Genomic DNA, 21552 nt, shown 5'->3' on the forward strand with positions numbered 1-21552 from the left:
ACATACTCCTGGCAGAGGCATTTCTACATTGGCATTGGTGATTGTAATCTTCTCAAACTAAATATGTACATTTGTGTTATTTTACCATTTCCGTCAAGGATTATGTGTGAGAACATTTGGTTAACCAAAGGCCTCATCTGAGATTATTTTTCCTTAAAAAAGGTAGAAGCAATCACAAAGGTGAATTCACATCTTCTTTAGAGGCACCAAAATGACCTGCAGCTGCTTGACTAGCTATTGTGTTTTCCTTCCTCCTTTTTGCTTCTTTCTACTCTCTTTTTGTCCACTTTCCCTTCTGTGCTCTTCCTGTCCGTCCATGGATTGTGTTAATGGGGATCAAACTAAGGGAACAACTTGCCATAGCAGTTCTCCCCTCTCTCTCTTTTGGATCCTTTTATTATGGGGTATTTCAAATATACATAATAGAACAGTAAAATGCACCTTGATGTGCCCATCAACCAGCTTAAACAATGATCAGAATTTTGCTTATCTTATTTTATCTATTTTCCCCACATCTTTATTTTTTGGTCACATTTTTAAAGCAAATCTATGACATCATATTATTTCACCCATAAATACATCAGTATGTTTATAATAGATAAGAACTTTAAAAAACACTATTATACATTAACAAATATTTTATATCATCTGATTAAACAGTACTTGCGAAAAAATTTTATATTTGTCTCCAAAGTGCCTTTTTACAGTTGTTTCATTTGAAATAGGATCCAAAGTTCACATACTGCACTTGTTTGCTGTCCTTCTAAAGTCTCGATCACTAAAAGCCCGCCACCCTGCCACTTTTTCATGCTGTTTATTTCTTAAAGAAATCAGGACATTTTTCCTGTAGAGTTTTTCTTATTCTGAAAAGTCTGATTGCATCCTCGTAGTGTCATTTAACATCATCCTCAATTTTACGTTTCTTGTGAACTGGTGACTTGATCTAGAGGCTCAACTAGATTTAGATTCAATTATTTTGGCAAGAATAATTCACAGGTGGTAACACACAGAATTTCTACTTTTTCTACTTTTCATGGTGTTTTAAGGTTGATTACTGGGTTCAGGTGGTTTAAGCTAGATTGTGTATTATAAAGTTCACCATCAGCCTGTCACTTTATGGTTTTAGCTTCTATTGGTATTTGAGGTCCAGATCCTTTATTCATTAGTATTTCCATGAAGGGTGATTTTTCGAATTCTCTTCTTTCTTTTGCATTATTAGCAGGGATTCTTCCGTGAAGAACTTTCCCTCATCATCTCTTTGGCCTATAAAAAACATTTACCAATCTAGATAGAGCATATAATGCTTTGGCTTTTGGTAGGCTGCCTCTCCCAGAATTGGCTCTGAAGGCCCTTCGCATCTCGATGAGCTTGATGGAACACACCAGCTGCTCCCTCACATCTCACCACTGCTCAGTGGCTTCCCTCTTACCACATATTCTATTCCCTGGCAGTCTGTTTTTATAACCAACTGGTGCCCAGAGGGAAGTAAAAAGCCTTCTGACAAAAGAGGCTTTCCTAACTAAAACTATGGAATGGGATGTCTCAAAACACTCACACCTGTAAAGATTGCCTGCATTCATTTAGTTGCCTGCATGTTTTTGACATGTGTGTTGCAGTCCCCAGCACTGGGTGTTTTGTGAATTTTCAGGGTGTTACTGGAGTAGACAGGCATGACATGAACTTTGCATTGTTGTTTAATACTGTCTGGAAAGCTCCCTGCTCCGTAACGCTGGAGTCGAGCCTGTCAGCCTTCTGCTTTGTGATTTCTCTGTGTGGGAGGACTCCTTTAGCTGTGAGCTTATAAAAGTGCCTTGATCTGTAGTTAAAGAGAAAATTTATTGCTCTATTAATGAATAAAGGTGACTCATAAACTCATATTCTGTATTGGTGCAAGTAAAAAGGAGAACAAAGAATTCACAGCTTCAAATTCAGCTGCTAATTCCATAAATTTCTCTTAAAAATATATATATATATTATATATATATATTATGTATATATATATTTCCTTCCAGAATGGAGCAACTAACAAGGAGCTCTCTCACAAGCTAGTTCTTATCCAAATTCTGCAGTACACTGGAAAGCTCCAGTATATTTCATTACAATTCCAGAGATTCTGACATTAAACTCCTTTCTTCAGATTCTTTCTTCAATTGAAGATAAGTGGGAAGAGTGGGCTTTACAGAGACAAAATCCTCTCTTCTCCCACCCAGTTTTTATAGTGTTTGCTCCATGGTCAAATTGAGTGCCACCTCTTTATGCTCTAGGACGACTTTTAAAATGTGAGTCCCAGGGTTTTCAGCACATTCATACATTGCTATGTTTGAATTAAATTTAAAAAATTTCAAGCATTCTAAGTTCTTTGTTTTTATATTTTTCTATAAATTTCTTTAGGTTAAAACTTAATTTGAATTGAGAAGGGTTGATGGCTCTGCCATTGCTTGACTAATAATTATATGTATTGAAAGCTTCGAGCAAGGTAGATATCTTCTTTCCCGGTTGCCTGTTTCCCAGAGTCCCCCCATCTGAGACAGTTGGAAAAGGCATGAAAAATGAATGTGACAGGAAGTGGTGTTGGCTCCCTGACATGCTCATATTCTGGAACTGCTTGGGATTTATTGAAGCAGACTCAGTGGTAAGAAGTGCCCAGTGCTGCCAACATATCCAGTGGGCTGCCTGGTAGTATTTTTTCACCTGTTTATTAACTGGTAGACGTCTCTTTGTTGCCATGGAAACATGAGTGTGGAGAAAGGAAATAGTTGGCAGGTTGTTATAAAGTAGCAAACTTCTTTTACTCCTTCCTGTATTTAAAATTTTTTGGTTTTGTGGGTTTATGGCTCTTCTGGCATCAGTATGTTTTTATTTATTTATTTATTTATTTATTTATTTATTTTATTTTAAGTCTCTTTTTTTTAACATTTTTTATTGATTTATAATCATTTTACAATGTTGTGTCAAATTCCAGTGTTCAGTACAATTTTTCAGTCATTCATGGACATATACACACTCATTGTCACATTTTTTTCTCTGTGAGTTATCATAACATTTTGTGTATATATCCCTGTGCTATACAGTGTTATCTTGTTTATCTATTCTACAATTTTGAAATCCCAGTATGTTTTTGAAAAAGGCATTCTTTAAGAATTCTTGACGTTATCTATGGCATGTGAGGAGCTCTATTGGAGGCCCGTGAAGACTGAAGCTGTTACCCTGGAGCAGCTCACACTGAGAGCTGTGAGACCTGACATCTCACAAGACACAGGGGCCTGGGAGGATTATTTATGGATAAAAGAAATTTTCCTTTGAAAGTTGTCCTTTGATTAACAGAAGAGAAATGAATTTAATGTAGCAGAGCCTTAATACCTAAAATTGGATTTTCCTATATATGTTAGTATTAGGACTCTAATATGTAATAAAAGTGTTCATGTATCTATTTCAAAGAACTTTCCCATCCTTTTCCAACCTAAGCTTTCCTAATTCCACCATGGTAAAGGTAAGCAAGCCTTATCTCTACTTCCCAGGAAGAGATGCTGAGGCAGTATGTGTAGATGAGTAGATACAGAATTACAAGCATGATTAGTGTTTTCTGTGTCTTGAACCAAGGCCCATACTGTTAGGATTTTTCTTGTTCCTTTCTTCCCATCCAGGATACACAGAGTATAAATATTCTTTGATGATGCTGAATACATTTTGAATGGTTTACACAGGGTGTAACTTTCAGTTATGTTTCAACTACCAGTCACACTCTAGGTTCAGTTCCCTTTGACTCACTGTGAAAGATTGGATGCACTTGTAACTTCATAGTTTCTTTGTTTTGTTTTGTTTAAATCAAGGTTCAACAATTCAAATGCTTATAGGGCTGAGGCTGTGTAATTGAGTGTAATGGGTTTTGTGTAACACAATAGAGTGTTTGTTGCATGGCTTGTGGCTAATTGGACTGTCTACTTAGTATTCAAATAAAAAAAATTAGAGCAAGGCTCAAATAAGACCTTTGTCTGAATTGAATTCAGCCAGCTGTTCCAAGACTGGAATCTCCAGAAAGATTTAAATGCTTGAAAAATGATTTGCTTAATAAAAAAAGTATGACTCAACTATTTACATTACTTTCTTAAACACTGACAATTGTATTGAAATTATTGAAAAAATTAAAATACATAATTTTTTTAAATGTTGAGAGAACACAATTGATTATGCGCTTTAAAAAGTCATACATTTCCGAGGGAAATACATAACATACCCCAATATTGGATATAATAAAGCCAAACTGCGCTTACGTCTTTAAAATTATGCTAAGAAAATTACTTGAGAAAGTACAGGTTATTTGTTAGGTCTTGAATTTCCAGTTTTCCTAGTTTCACTCCTTCTGTCCTTTCTTTTCTTCGTTTCTTTTTCCCTTCTCTCTCCCTTCTCCTCTGCCTCTTTTTCACTCTCTTTCCTTTTCCTTTTCTTTCCCTTCCCTCCTTTCCCTTCATTCTTTCCTTCTTTCCTCCCTCCCTCCTCCTCCCTACCTGTAGAGAAACTGCTTTTAGTACTATTTTTCACAGACACACATCAGATGTTCTAAAATGTCTCTCCCGGAGCAAACAGCATCACTTGGAGACCCCAGTAATTGTGCAGTAAGCTTTAGGCAGTGGACAGATATCATCCTGGGATATTTCTTTGTTGCTCTTGTGTTGGAGTCCTTATATTTTCTATTCTATTTTCAAGCTAACTTCCTTGTTTTGCTGGAATGCTTTCTCCAGTAACTTCCTGAGAAAAGGCGTATAGAGGTAATATATTTTTGCATATTGTGTTTGAAAATGCATATATGCTATCATCACACTTAATTGGTAGTTTGGCTAGTATAGAATTTACATTTGGAAATAATTTCCCCTCAGAATTTGGAAGGCAGTGCTTCATTAACATCTAGTTTGCAGTATTGGTTTAGAGAACGCATTCTGATTTCTGTGGTTTTGCATGTGACCTATTTTTTGTCTATTCAGTGTTCTAAACTTTTGGAATAGTGTGCCTTGGTGTGGGTCTGTTTCATTTACTGTGTTGAGAACTTGAGTGGGCTCATTCACTATTAGAATATTCTTGTATTATTTATTTGATAATTTCCTCTCCTTAATTTTCTGGGTTTTTTTTCCCCCTGGAAAAATGTCAGGGGCTGTACTTCCTAAAATGATCCTTTTCTTAATTATTCTTTCTTGATACCCATTTCCTACTTTACCCACTCATCCCTCCCACCCCCTACTTTCTGGGAGCTTTTTTTGGCTTCATCTTCCAAATCTTCCATTGCATTTTTCACTTGTTATCGTATTTTACAGTTTTTAGAATTCTTTCTAGTTCTCTGCGTGTTCCTTTCCTTGGGTTACATCATCCTGTTTATTCATGGGTGTAGTTATTTAACCTCTCTTAATGTATTTCAGGATATTAGTTATAATTTTTTCCCAAAGATTTTTCTGGTGCCTTAAATTTTTCTGTTATTTTCATCTTCTTTTTATCTGTTTGTGAACTTCCTTGAGTTAGAGCAGCCTTTCTCAATTTTGTTTTTCCTCTGAAGGAATCCTTGAAATAATTTTCAAGTCTCAGGGAACTTCTGCGTAAAATTATTACATCTTCAGCCCAAGATATATAACACAATCACTAAGTTTTAGGTATAATAATTCAATAATAATTTCCAATGCTCTTTTGAATAGAGAATAATATTTTTCTACAGATTTGCTTATTTTGCCCAATATACTAGCTTACTCTTTGCATGTAGTTCCCCTTTCCCATATAAAATGTTGACTCTTACGTAAGTCAGTAATATAGACTGTGGTAACCAAATCTTTTTCTTTAAACATGTTCTACTTGATTTTTAAAACTTTCCCAAGTAGCCTAAAGTCTTATCATACATTTCTGCTATATAAAATGCTAATGAGTTATGATATATGGTATAACATGTATGGAAGAGTAGTTTTCCTCCCAGGGTAAACTACAAATGGTTATTTTCCAATTTTGTTTTTGAAACAACCAGGTAGTAAAGCTGAGCTTATCTTTCTTGAAATTAATATCTTTCCCTCTAATTTATTTGAAACCTTTGCTTCTTTCTTCCTGTACAAATATTTAAGTCTGGGTCAAATTTGAGACAAGAACACATGGATTTCATTTTCAACAAAATGAAATGATCTCTTGATAATTGCTAAATAAGAGAAGTTTGCTCAGGCATGTTGAAAGTTGAAAACTACAGCAAAATATTCATTGTTTTTCTGTGAATGACTGGCCTTTTTTTCAATCACCTGTTGCACAGTTGCAGTGGAATGCCTCGAGATTGTAATTCTTTATCCCTGCCTTACTGGAAACGCTCATTGACTTAGGCTTAGACTTCTCCTTTTCTAAATCTTACCTCATCTTCAAAAATAACCATCTTGGGCCATCAGATATATTTGTTACATAGAATGCTAGTAAAATATAAGATAAAGACAACAAATAACTACATAAAGTATCACAAAAAATGAAAGTGTCACAATACAATTTATTTCTAACCTCTACAACCCACGTTTTGCATGTTTAAAATAATAGCAAAATGGCAGGGAGTCAATTGAATCACAGCACACAATGAATGAAAACTTTCCTCTAATTTTTTTGTTCAACTAGCAGAACTTATTAGATAAGAACCCATAATAAAGGTTGGTTGAAGTAATTTGGGAGAAAGAGACTGATGGCATCAGCCTACCATAGTCACCTCCCTGCTGTGTAGCACTCACCAATTATCGACAGCCTTCTCTATTTCATGTCAAAAACTGAGAATGGGCTTAATGCAATAAACATGATCCTGTAGTGCACTGCTGAAAGATCTGTCACTGAATTGCTAATGGAGCTGTTGGGTCACTGTCCGTCATTTTATCATAAGATATGTGACATTCAAAATTGATGTTTATTATTATTTTTTGAATCATGATCTTTCACAGAGCCCCTGGTGCCACCTTGCAGAGCCCCAGGGTTCCATGTTAGAAGTGTTTTTCTACTCTTTGAGGTCAATTCTACATCAGGTTTCTGTGAAATATTTTTGGTTAGAACCTTTATTTTGTTGGAGGTCCCCATATTTCAGTACCTGTGTCTTTTCTTGGGGCTATTCAGGACCCTACAAATTTCTGCCTGGAGATTGGGGTTGATATGCTTGGCATCCAGTGCTCTTGGATCTCACCAGTTTGATGACATATATATTTTAAAAGAGTTTATATACGTTATGTGCATGAAGGTAGTTTTGAAAATTAACTAACAGCAAGAGGGAAAGAAAAGGAGGGCAGAAAATTTAAACACCTAATGAAAAAGAATGATTAGGTAACTTGTGATCTAGTAGCACAAAGGAAATATTATGGGTTTATTAAAAAATAAAACCAAAAACTCTGTTTTATGTTATAAAGAGTGTAATATAGTGCTTGGTGAAAAAAAATCAGGTATTTATTGTATGTTTAAACGTTTTACAAATTATGCAAAATGAAAGCATACAGATCAAGACCAGAAAATTAATATTTTTCTGATCTTAAATGTAACAAATAGAAAAAGTTAACTATTTTTTGAATTTTAAATGTGCTGTTTGTTTATAAAAGTTATGAAATTAATTGAAGTATACAGAATAAAATAAACACCAGCATTAATTCTATCACCCCAAAATAACCACTGCCAACACTTTGATATATAGGTCTATATATCTTCTTCTGTTACAGCTTTATTGATGTGTAATTGATATAATAAACTGTGCATTTTCTTTAGATTTAATCTCAAATAAAACAGTTACAATATTTAATTGAGCATATAAAAAAGAACATGTAAAAAAGAATAAAGAAAATCTCTGAGCTCATACAGGGTGATTTTCAGTATTTTTTTTGATTAATTTTTTATCAAAGTATTGTTGATTTACAATGTGTTAATTTCAGGTGTACAGCAAAGTGATTCACTTACATATATCCATATCTCTATCTATCTATCTATATACATACACTTATATATTCTTTTTCAGAGTCTTTCCATTATAAGTTATTAGAGTTCCAATGTCTTAAATTTGATTAAGTTCAATTTTATCAATTTTTTTCTTTCATGAATCATGCTCTTAACACTATATCAAAATTATTTTTACTTAACCCAAAGTTTTTGTTGTACAAATTTTATGTTAGGTTTTACATTTATGTTTGTTTTGAGTTAATTTTTGTATGTGTTTGAGTTGTGGATTAAAGTTCATTTTTTTTCTTCAAATATTCTTTTCTGGATCGCCTTTGCATCTTTGTCAAGAATCTACTGACCATTAATGTGTGCATTTATTACTGGATTTTTTTTTTAATCTATTTGTTTATCTTGATGCCCAAACCACACTGTCTTAATCACTGTAGCTTTATAAGTCTTGAAGTCAGGTAGTATTAGTCCTCTAAGTTTTTAGATTGAAGTCTAGTTGATTTACAATGTTGTGTTAGTTTCAGGTATATAGCAACATGATTCAGTTTATGTATATATAGTTGAATATAGTTCCCTGTGCTATACAGTAGGTCTTGGTTGGTTATTTATTTTATATATAATAGTGTATATATTTATGTTAATCCCAAACTCCTAATTTATCCCTCTCCACCTTTCCCCTTTGGTAACCATGAGTTTGTTTTCTATGTCTGTGAGTCTATTTCTGTTTTGTTAATAAGTTCATTTGTATCATTTTTTTGTTTCCATGTATAAGTGATATCATATGATATTTGTCTTTCTCTGTCTGAATTACTTCACTTAGTATCCTAATCTCTAGGTCCATCCATTTTGGTGCAAATGGCATTATTTTATTCTTTTTTATGGCTGAGTAGTATATTATATATATATATAATGGAATACAAACACACAAACACCATGACTTCTTTATGCATTCATCTGTTGATGGACATTTAGGTTGCTTCTGTGTCTTGGCTATTGTAAATAGTGCTGCTAGGAACATTAGGGTGCATATATCTTTTTGAATTAGAGTTTTCTCTGGATATATACCCAGAAGTGGGGTTGCTGGATCACATGGTAACTCTATTTTTAGATTTTTAAGGAGCTTCCATGCTGTTCTCTGTGTGGCTGCACCAATTTAAACATTCCCACCAATTGTGTAGGAAGGTTCTCTTTTCTTCACACCTTCCCCAGCATTTTATTATTTGTAGACTTTTTGATGATGGCCATTCTGACCAGTGTGAGGTGATACCTCATTGTAGTTTTGATTTGTATTTCTCTAATAATTAGCATCTTTTCAAGTGCCTGTTTACCATCCATATGTCTTCTTTGGAGAAATGTCTGTTTAGATCTTCTGCCCATTTTATGATTGAGTTTTTTTTTTTAATTGAGCTGAATGAGCTGTTCGTATATTTTGGAAATTAATCCCTTGTTGGTCACATTGTTTGCAAATATTTTCTTCCATTCTGTAGGTTGTCTTTTTGTATTGTTTATGGCTTCTTCTGCTGTGAAAAAATTTTTAAGTTTAATGAGGTCCCATTTGTTTATTTTTGCTTTTGTTTCTTTTACTCTAGGAGATAGAGCCAAAAAAATCTTGCTGTGATTTATGTCAAAGAGTGTTCTGCCTTTGTTTCCCTCTGGGAGTTTTAGAGTGTCTGGTTTTACATTTAGGTCTTTAATCCATTTTGTGTTTATTTTTGTATATGGTGTTAGAGAATGTTCAAATTTCATTCTTTCACATGTAGCTGTCCAGTTTTCACAGCACCACTTATTGAAGAGACTGTCTTTTCTCCATTTTATATTTTTGCCTTCTTTGTCATAGATTAACTGACCATAAGTGCCTGGGTTTATTTCTGGGCTTTCTGTCCTTTTCCATTGATCTATGTGTTTGTTTCTGTGCTAGTTCCATACTGTTTTGATTACTGTGGCTTTGTAGTATTGTCAAAGTCAGGGAGCCTGATATCTTCAGCTCTGCTCTTCTTTCACAAAATTTATTATTCTAGTTCTGTGAAAAATGCCATTGGTGATTTGATAGGTATTGCATTGAATCTGTAGACTGCTTTGGGTAGTATGGTCATTTTAATAATATTGATCCTTCCAATCCAAGAACATGGTGTATCTTTCCATCTGTTTGTGTTATCTTGAGCTTCTTTCATCAGCATCTTATAGTTTTCAGAGCATAGGTCTTTTCCTCCGTAAGTAGGTTTATTCCTTGGTATTTTATTCTTTTTGGTGCTATGGTGAATGGGATTGTTTCCTTAATTTCTCTTTCTACTATTTCATTGTTAGTGTATAGAAATGCAACAGATTTCTGTGTATTAGTTTTGTATCCTGCAACTTTACCAAATTCATTGATGAGCTCTAGTAGTTTTCTGGTGGTGTCTTTCTATGTATAGCATCATGTCATCTGCAAACAGTGACAGTTTTACTTCTTCATTTCCAATTTGGATTCCTTTTATTTATTTATTTTTTTATGATTGCTGTGGCTAGGAATTCCAAAACTATGTTCAGTAAAAGTGGCAAGAGTGGGCATCCTTGTCTTGTTCCTGATCTTAGAGGAAATGCTTCTAACTTTTCACCATTGAATATGACGTTAGCTGTGGGTTTGTCATTTATGGCCTTTATTATGTTGAGGTATGGTCCCCCTATGCCCACTTTATGGAAGTTTTTTTTTTAATCACAGTGGATGTTGAATTTTATCAGCAGTTTTTTTCTGCATCTATTGAAATGATCATATGTTTTATATTCTTCAGTTTGTTAATGTGGTTTATGTATCATATCGATTGATTTGTGGGCATTGAAAAATTCTTCCATCCTTGGGATAAATCCCACTTGATCATGGTGTATGATCCTTTTAATGTATGTTGGATTCAGTTTGCTAGTATTTTTTGAGGATTTTTGCATCTATATTCTTCAGTGATATTGGCCTGTAATTTTCCTTTTTTGTAGTATCTTTGTCTGGTTTTGGTATCAGGGTAATGGTGACCTCATAGAATGAGTTTAGAAATGTTCCTTCCCCTGCAATTTTTTGGAATAGTTTCAGAAGTGTAGGTGTTAACTATTCTCTAAATGTTTGGTAGAATTCACCTGTGAAGCCTTCTAGTCCTGGACTTTTGTTTGTTGGGAGTTTTTAAATTACTGATTTAATTTCAGTACTGGTAATTGGTCTGTTCATATTTTCTATTTCTTCCTGATTCAGTCTGGGGAGTTTGTACCTTTCTAAGAATTTCTCGGACATTTCTTCTAGGTTGTCCATTTATTGACATATAGTTGCTCTTAGTAGTCTCTTATGATCTTCTGTATTTCTGTGGTATTGGTTGTAAATTCTCCTTTTTCATTTCTGATTTTACTAATTTGGGCCCTCTTCCTTTTTTTCTTGATGAGTCTGGATAAAGGTTTATCAATTTTGTTTACCTTTTCAAAGAACCAGCTTTTAGTTTCATTAATCTTTTCTATTTTTTTTAGTCTCTATTTCATTTATTTCTGCTCTGATCTTTATGGTATCTTTTCTTCTACTAATTTTGGGTTTTGTTTGTTTTTCTTTCTCTAGTTGCTTTGAGTGTAAGGTTAGGTTGTTTATTTGAGATTTTCTAGTCCCTGAGGTAAGCTTGTATCACTGTCAACTTCCCTTTTAGAACTACTTTTGTTGTATCCCATATATTTTGGATTGTCGTGTTTTTAGTCCTCTAACTTTGTTCTTATTAAAAAGTTGTTCTGGCTATTCTAGGCCATATTCATTTCCATGTGAATTACATAATTGGCTTGTCAAGTAATACAAAAGAATCTCCTGTTACTTAGATTTGGATTGCATTAAGTATAGATCAATTTGGGTTGAATTAACATCTTAACAATATTGAGGCTTCTGATCCATAGATGAAGCATATCTGTCTATTTACTTACGTCTTTTTAAGTTTCTCTTAGCAATGTTTTGTACTTTTCATTATACAACTGTTGCACATCTTTGATCAGATTTATTTCTAAGTATTTCATATGTATACAAGTGCAGTTGGTTCTTTGTGTTTATCTTGATAAATTTACTTGGTAGTATCTCCGTTTTCTTCCCTCCTTCCCTCTTTTTTCTTCCTTTCTCCCCTCTCCCCTCCCTCCCTTCTTCCTTCTTTCTTTTTTTCTTTCAATGCGTTAGGATTTCCTGTATAGACAGTCATTTTGTCTTTGGATGAAGGCACTTTTACTTTGGTTAGAACCTCTAGTACAATGTTAACAGATGAGTGTAAGAGCAGACATCCTCATTTTATTCCTGATTTTAGAGGGAAAATAATGACGTTTCCCTTGTGGAATTGACAAAAGTTGCTTACTTCTAAAGATCCATCCTTAAGTCACATTTTAAACAACAGATACATTGTATTTAACAAAAAATTAGCTTTCAAACCAATTTTACTATAACTTATGTGAGTGTATGTTGGAGTTTGTTCCTTTTTAGAATGTAACAGAATACATGTAAATATTTAAGATTAGAAAGGTGTCATAGTAACTACTTTCCAATAATAAACATGTCTTTCCTATTTAAAATTTAAGCAATGTTTGAAGGGGCTAGTAGCAGCATATTAATAAAGTGATGTTTGTAGTAGCTGAGGAGCAGCTAGTGTTGGATACTTAAGAGATTAGCAAACATTTTTGCTTTGTAACATTCGGATTGTCCTGGACAAAAGATGGTAAGATTTAAAAAATCTGTAAAGCTGTTCTTTTCTGTGCTACATACTTTAAATGCTGACCATGGTAGCAGAATCTGATTTGAGCCTAAAAAAAACTTAGTTAATCATGAGCCTTGATGGGAAAAGCCTACATCATAAAATTCATCTTTGTCCTTGAGGGTTTTGCTGTCAGACTCAGCAGAGTTCAAACATTTACTGAAGACCAAAACAGTATTTTCTTCATATGCCTTTCTCATCCTTGGTAACCATGGGGTTGTCATCTAACAACTAGAATTGCTTGAGCAGTCCTTGAAAGGGGTTTCAGCCCCAGAGGATAAAGAGGCTTTTAAAAACACTCTGTCCAGAGTTCATCGTATTTACTTGAAACTTCTGTTAGTTTCAAAGGATTATTTAGAGTGCTGTCAGAGATCTCCAAGGAGTATAAAACACCTCATGTAATACAGTACCTGTACCAGCTAAAATGGCTACAATTCTTAGAAGCTCACCTGTTGGGTCTGAGAATATTCATTGAAGGTGTGACTGTCTTTTATGCCAGAAGTGAGTAAAATGAGCTGTGCTTTTTCCTGTGCCCATCCCACCTTACACTGGGCCTTTCAGCTCTTACTCAACCTCCCGCCTCAACCTTGGTTGGATGGTCCTACTTTCTATTCTGTTAGCCCTGTGTGCTTCCCCCAAGACACATGTACTGACTATATTGTGATTGCCTCTCAACTTGTGTGAATCTCCCACTACGTTATAAACTTTGACAGGGCCCCTACTGACTTTGGCTTATTCATTGTTATGCCACCAGCAACAGTGCCTGACCCATAGTTGGCACTGATAGACATTTGTTGGATGAATGTATGAATGAATAAATGAACAGAGCAGATCCTGAGTAATTCAATTCCCAAGTAAAAGCAGTAAGACTTAGTTTTCCTTGTTAGTGGATTGAATTATTTTATGAGGGACCAGGGTTTGAAAAGTAAATGGGAGAGAGATAGACAGTGATTGCTGTACAGATCAGAGGAGCCTATAGTAGAAACTTGTGATGGTCTGGTTGTGAGCTTACTCTTTTGGGACTGGGGTCTGGAGCGTGACTTAGGCATGGTGTCTATGACCTTGATGTTCAGATGAAAGTGTGCTCTTATCAAGCAGGTTGATGCATGGATGTGGAACACTATGGTAAAGACTCAATCTGTAATAAAAAGTTGGAATACTTTGACAAAAGGGGAAGGGAATGCTGCTTGTTCTCATTTGTCTGTAACCATATATATTGATCCTCAAAATGTTTCTCACCTTTTCTGAACCCTGCCATTGTAGTTTGTTTTTGGGAAGTTAAAAAATAGATAACTGGTGCTCTTTTGGTCTCTTTATGTTTGTTTCCTGAAATATTTATGTGTCTAGTTTTCTTTTATCCTCATTTTCCTTTGGATTTTCTTAATATGAATGGGTTCTAGCTGGGGGGGAAATCAATATAACTGGCATATATAAAATTTATTATTTAAAATTTATATTTGTTTTTAAAATAGCCATGTTACTGAACTCTCCTTTTAATTCCAATATTTTTTCAGTTGATTGCCTTGGATTTTTTTCAGGTAGATATTTTGTTTTGTGCAAGTGAAGATAATATTTCCTTCTCTTTCCTAATATTTATACTTCTTTTTAATTCTAGTGATCTTATTTAATTACTTAGACCTACCAGAAGGTTGTTAAAATATTAGTTGTGATGGTGGGTATTTTTGTCTCATTATTTATATCGATAAAAATGTCCATAGTGTTTGATATTTAAGAATTACATTGCCAATTAATTAGCCTATAGATGTTCCATATCACATGAAGGAATGCTCTTCTATTTCTAGGTCACAGATTTAAAACTTTATCAGTTGCTTTTTATAAAACATCTATTGAGGCAGTCAGATGGCTCTTCTCCTTTGACCTTTTAATATGATGAATTATAGATTTCCTAATATTGGCCCATAATTGCATTCATTCTTGAGGTAAATCCTACTTTGTCATGGTGTATTATTCTTCTAATATCCTGACAGATTTGAGTTTCTAATGTTTTATTAATGATATATGTATTTATAGTTTTAATTGAGATTGCCTAGGAGACTGTGAATTTGCCTCCCAATTACTACTCCGTGGCCAATTCTTGCTTCCAACCCCTGCAGCTCTGAGCTTGGGTAGGGTGGCTGTTTGTGACTTTTTCCTTAGGTTCTGGTCACTTTCTTCTTAGCCAGATTATGTTCTTCTCCTTCCTTTATTTTGTCTTCATCTATTGTTTATGTAGCAGAATTTTCTTGAATCTTCCCCCCTTGTTTCCCTAATTCAGATCGCTCCTCTTCTTCCTTTCTTTTCTATTTTCCTTTGGATTTTATTCATCAGACACTGGAAAAGTGAGGGGTACAAAACACATTTTATTAATCCAAAAGCCCCTGATCTTGTTCCTCAAATCTCAAAGCAATAGGTAAAACAGAAGTACATAGTATTTTCATTCAATTCACATTTGAGACTAGCATTTCTGAAAATCAGGTATTAGCTTTCAAAATTTTCTGACGGTAAAATCTCCGCCTCAAGGAGGGGCTGTATCACTGAGCTACTTCCCTAGGGATCAGGAGAGTCTCAGTGGTTGGCTGAAGAGTGAAGCTGAGGATATTGGCATTGCAAATCTTTGGCTCTAAGCTTTGTGCCTTGGGGATTATCTTTAATTGTGAAGTCTTTTGTGTGGGTGCAATAGAACACTGGGTTAACTCTGGCAATTGGAATAAGACACATACTTTTGTTTAAGACAAATAGAGTTCTACCTGCTTTTGTGCAGTGTAGTGTGGAGCCTTGGGAGAAACATTCTAGATCTTGTATACTTGTTATTAAGCCCTGAAATATCTGGAATAACAATCCTAAAAACAAAAACAGAACACATTCATACCAGCAGCCAATTGCATACACCAAGGGTGTGCAGAACTTGGTTAAACAACACTTTAACATTGTGTGGTTCACCTTGGGGGTGGCCCAAACAGAGGATGCCCCACTTGAGGGTCTCTTCTCATCAGGGTCTCTCTCCTTTTTCCTCTTCTTTCTCTGAGCCTTTCCCTGGGGTCTTGCTTTCTTCTGTTGGTGCTCCTTATAGTTAAGATCAGAAATTCTAATATTAAGTTCCATCCTAGGAAAGGATTGAGGATCTATCTTCCTCGCTCAGGAATTTGAGGTTTTGGGGGACTAGACCATAATTTTAACAAACCAACCTTTCTCTGGTCAAGACTGATTCTTGTTCTCTCCTTTCCTTGTGGTACTATAACTTTATTTGATAATCAACATTTAGTTCTCATCCACATTAACTGTCTGTGGATTTTTGAAAATGGTAATAGGTACATAGGTAACCACTGTATAGAGCTTGTTTGGTGAATCGTCATCTTCATTACATTTTCTGAACAACTGCACATGGATACGATTTGGAACATTCCTTATTTCTTTGGCCCAGACAGCTTCATTGAGGTGTCAGTGTGTACATCTGGAGTTCCCATCTCATTCATGGCAAATTTCCAGATTTCTCTGAGCACACAAAGTACATGCTTCTTGAAACCCACTCCATGGATGTGCTTGTGAATGTTGATAGTGCATTCTCTGGTCACCACCTTGTTGATGGCAGACTGGCCGTTCTTCTTTAGCTACCCTTCTTTGCAGGAGCCATTCTGCCAGGCCCAGGTTGGAAAAGCAGATTCTTTTTCAATAATGCAAATCTGCTGTTTAGCCAAAAAAGATTCCATCTCTGCCAGAAGTAAATGTCTGGAGGGATGATGGATACAGAGGCCCTTTCTGTTGCATGTTTCAAGTAATGTGGGCCATTTTGACAGTGATTTTACAGAGCATAGCTAGGTTGACTAAATGGATGTTTCATCCGTTGGTCTTAGAGCCCAGGATGTTGAATTTGTTTTCCCATTTCCAGTGGGTGAGCAGTCTGGACAAGAGTCCCAGGGATATAGTCTCTCCAAGCCTCTGTGTTTCTGATTGACCCTAGGCAAATACATTAGCTTCTCCCTCTGAAGATGAAAGGTGATTGTGCTGTCTCCTCCCTTCTAGAGCTGTTGGGAAGATGAATGTGAATGAGACAGTAAGAGCACTGAGCTTCCACGAGAAGGGTGCTATGTAATCACAAGGTGTTATGATCACCACTCCTGTTAGGCGTGTTGAAATCATGATGGCTGGAACTAAATCAGTTGCACTTGCCTGTCTTTATCATCAGCTTTAATGCTTCCTGTCTCCTACACAGCCTTTAAGCAAATAAGAAGTATTTTCCAAGTTAGGCCTGCCTTCCAAGGAGTCAGGGCTGACTGACTCTTGCCTTACACTCCTGAGCCTGTTCTCTTCGGTTGGGTGTATGGTGAAGTAGATTTTTTTCGTGGCCAGATAGCCCCCATCTCACTGCTGTTGAGCAGGGTGATCTTGGACCTGTTACTTAACCTCTCTAAGGCTGTGTCTTCACCAGTTAAAACTGGGTTACTTATAACTATTGTATGGATTAAATGAGATTAGTTCTCCAAAACTCCTGGCAAACAGACAGTGCTCACTAAATGTTAGTGTTTTGAAATTTTATTTTCTTTTATCCTCTCCCTTTTTGGCTCTGACATTAACATGACATGTGCATTTCTATCCCAGCATCTTGTTTTTGGTGGCAGTTGATATTTTGGGTGCTTAGAGATATGACATCATTTTTCTGGAAGACTTCATTTTGAACCATGTGTCTTCATTCTCAATGTCCTCAAAGCAGTTTAAACAAACCAAATGTATAAAAGTATTTACTTTGTGACATTTATTTTCAATAGCTTGTGAGCCCTGATGTGCTCTTAATAGAAAGCGAAAGCTACAAAAACTGGCCTTGCTGGTGGGAGGTGCTATTTAAAGCCTTAGTGGGCCCGAAATGACAGTTTTGAAATTGACTGTGGAGTGTGATGATGCCAAGTACTAGCAGACGCCCAGGAAACCTGTCACATGTGCAATGTGTTACCAAAAATCTCAAAAGGCTGCAGTGGTTTTAGAAGAGTTTTTGTCTTAGGAAGCGTTTGCCGTCTTAATCTCTAGATTTCCCTTTTGCTGTGGCTGGAATTTGCTGCAGCAGAGGGATTGCAGACTGCAAACTGGGGCTCTGTGGAAGAGGAGGGTTCTCCTATGCAGAGATATTTGTGGGGCTTCCAGCTGAGCTTAGCTACATGACAGCTTTATGCCTGAGAGTCAATGATTTCATTGAAAAGTGGCTCTTTCTGTGGCAGACAGTTGTTTTACAGTGGTTCAGAAGTCTGCTCTGCTTCTGACGAGTGGGGTGACCTTGTAGAGTTACTTAGCCAGAGTCTCAATTTCACTGTCTATAAAATTAGGATAGTGATACCCACCTTGTGGTATTTTTATACAGACTTGTAGTACACATAAATCTCCTACATTGGTATTTGACATATAGGAGGAACATTTTTACATTTTAGCTGTTAGTTTAAATAAGACGAATGAAAAATAATCACTGTGGTAGACAGATTAGTGACCCTCCAAAGAAGTCCACATCCTAGTCCTTGGAACCTGTGAATATGTCATGGCATAAGGGACTTTGCAAATATGATTAAGGACAGTGAGATGGGGAGGTTATCCTGGATCACCTGGGTGGGTCTCATCTAATCCCTTGGGCCCTTAAAGGGAACCTCTTCCTATTGTGGTCAAAGAAAAAGATGTTACAGCAGGTTCATGCTACATCGCTGGATTGGAAGATGAAGAAAGGGAGCCACAAGCCACAGCCCTGACTCCTTGGAAGGCAGGCAGATTCTAGAAACTAGAAAAGGCAATGAGACAGATTCTCACCTAGAGACTGGAAGGAATCAGCTTTCTCAACACCTTACTTCAGCCCAGTGAGACCCATGTCAGACTTCTGACCTATAGAATTATGACAGAATAAGTTCGTGTTGCTTTAAGCCACTAAGTTTGTGTTAATTTCTTATATAGCAACAATGGAAAACTAATACATGATTTTAAAAAGTGTTAAGGATTTGTGCAGTTGTAGAAAGGATGAGCCCTAGGATGCTCTGAATTTGGACAAGCTATTAAAGTATATGTGTTAAATTCTAGTCCCCTTGAGCTTGGTGAGATTATTTGAAATCCTACCAGTTTCTCTTTTGTGCAGATGTGGCTTGCTTCATAAGAATTGAAATGCTTTGTTACACCCTTAAAGATCTGAATTGAGTCTGAAAAGGTCACATTACTTATATTTGAAATTTTGGAATTATCATAACTGCATAAATCCTTGATTTCCTCTCTCAGTAAACAGCAGTAGGGTTCTGCTATACCTTATCATTTGATGGATGAAAGGGCTTAGAAGTCAGAGTCAGGAGTCTGAGTCCTACTTTCCTGGAAAAACAAATTAGGTAATCTCCAAATGAATCTGCAGAATGGGGATGTTAATACCCAGTTTGTCTACACATTGTGTAGGTGAAGGAGATAATGTGAGTAAAGATGCATTGAGAACTGGCCCACTATACAAATTTCAGGTTATTGTTTTGTTATTTGTTATTGTTACTATCATATGATAGAATCATGAAGTGTTAGATTAAGAAAGTGCGGTAGAGATCACTGAGTCCACTAACCTTGGAACTCGGGTCAAGAGAGGTTAAATAACTTGAAAATGTTCTCTTGGCTCCCTGGTGTCTGGACTTTGCCAGGGCCTGGATAATCACAGGGAGTTGGGTCCGGCTGAGAACTTTATCTCATTTGAATGGTACAGACCAGGGTAGGGAGGGTTATAGCTGTAAGAATTGAGAGGCAGAGGAATCCAGCCATAAGAATTTGAAAACAGATTACAATATTATATTAGTTTCAGGAGTTCAGCATAGTGATTCAGTATTTTTATAGATTATACTCCATTAAAGTTATTACAAAATAATAGCTATAATTCCCTGTGCTGTACAATATATCCTTGTTGCCTATCCATTTTATACATAGTAGTTTGTATATCTTAATTCCATACCCCTATCTTGCCCCTCCTCACTTTCCTCTCCCCACTGATAAGCATTACTTTGTTTTCTGTATTTGTGAGTCTGTTTCTCTTGCTGTATATGTTCATTTGTTTTATTTTTTAGATTCCACATGTAAGTGATAACATACAGTATTTGTCTTTCTCTGTCTGACTTTTTTAACTAAGCATAATACCCTCCAGGTTCATCTATGTTGTTGCAATGGCAGAATTTCGTTCTTTTTTATGGCTGGGTAATATTCTGTGTGTGTGTGTGTGTGTGTGTGTGTATGTGTGTGTGTGTGTGTGTGTGTGTATCTCTCTCTCTCTCTATCTCACATCTTCTTTACCCATTCATCTGTTGATGGACACTTTCGTTGTTTCCATATCTTACCAATTGTAAATTATGCTGCTATGAACATTGGGGTGCATGTGGCTTTTCAAATTAATGTTTTCATATTTTTTGGATATATACCCAGAAGTGGAATTGCTGGATCCTGTGGAAGTCCTATTTTTAATTTTTTGAGGACCCTCCATACTGTTTCCATTATGGCTGCACTGATTTACATTTCTGCCAACAAGTAGGAGGGTTCCCTTTTCTCCACATCCTTGCCAACATTAGTTACTTGTGGACTTTTTGACAGTAGCCATTCTGACAGGTGGGAGGTGATATTTCATTGTTGTTCTCATTTGCAGTTCTCTGATGATTAGTGATATCGAGCATCTTTTCATGTGCCTGTTGGCCATCTGTATGTCTTTGGAAAAAATCTCTATTTAGGTCTTCTGCCCTTTTTAAAATCGGGCTTTTTTTTTTGATATAATGATAAAAGTGTTCAACATTGTGTATCACTCATTGATGCTTGAAAAACATCTATTTGTTTGCTTATGTAGACTGATGGATTTCAGGATCTTAGTAAGAATAAACTTTGTAGTTATAATAGGTGTCCTAAAGAGAGAGTAGCTTGCAGGAAGTGATGAGTTCTCTGCTCCTGGAGATGTCCACACAGAGCTGATGATCACTTGTCAGGACAATTGTAAACAGAATTCAAGCAACAGCTGGCCATCTGGCTAGAACAGATGACCTTGAAGATCTCTAATCTCGGGATCCTATGAATCCACAGTTTTCACCTTACTGCTCTAAATATGGAAGCACTTATTAATGATCCATATTAAGGCCTCTATCTTTAATAATAGGCGGGCATAAAGTGTCGGGCTAATGGGTCAAACACCCATGTCATGTTTCTTCCCCACCTGCAATTCAATGTGAGTAGCTCCCTCTGGCAAGTTTCCTCCCAGTGGAATCTTTTTAGGTAATTTTTCTGCCTGTGAGACATTTCAGCCCTTTCACTATTTTAGGAACACACTTCTAAATTATACAAGGTTTTGCTGACACAAAGGCCATAACACCTTGCCAAGAGGAATTCTCTATGAATGGAATAAATTAGGAGAGAAAGCTTGTGAAATGTGTGTCAGTCCAGCTGCTCTGACTTCCCCAAATTCAACACAGCTTGAGACTGAGTATTCCTGACACTCAGGGCCAGATGATGCTTTTCGTGTTAGTTATATCAGATGAGTGCTGATACCACAAATAGCCTGGGCTCAGAAATGCTGGTATGGTTGCCAGCCCTTGTCCACCAGCAAGTCACCTTTATTGGGTACTCATATCACCTGCACCTTTCATTTCAACATCATTTTGCTGTTCAGGGTGGCTAAGGAGCACAGTACCCTAACTTGCAGTCATAATTCCACTTTGCTTGGAAACAATCTCCTAGGCACCTTTTGTAATAAGCCAAATGTAAAAGAACAAGCATGACCAATTGCAACACGTTATAATATCCAAAACCCGAAACTCTCCTAAATGTCCTCAAATGGGAGACTATTTATGTTAAATGTGGTACATCCATCCTATTAAGAATCATGTTGTAGTAGTAGATTTGGAGGTATGGAAATGTTTATGATACATTGCTCAGTAAAAGAACGAGGCTACCA

General features: G+C 36.1%; 1 protein-coding gene and 1 pseudogene across 2 annotated transcripts in view; one reads left to right on the forward strand and one right to left on the reverse strand.

The window, feature by feature from the left end:
* Nucleotides 1–21552, forward strand: part of PLPPR1 (phospholipid phosphatase related 1) — a 505983-nt gene that overhangs the window by 104546 nt on the left and 379885 nt on the right. The window lies entirely within an intron of this gene.
* LOC102545288 (large ribosomal subunit protein eL31-like) lies at nt 15897–16269 on the reverse strand (annotated as a pseudogene).

This window comes from Vicugna pacos, chromosome 4 (assembly GCF_048564905.1).
Source record: "Vicugna pacos chromosome 4, VicPac4, whole genome shotgun sequence".
Lineage (NCBI taxonomy): Eukaryota > Metazoa > Chordata > Mammalia > Artiodactyla > Camelidae > Vicugna > Vicugna pacos.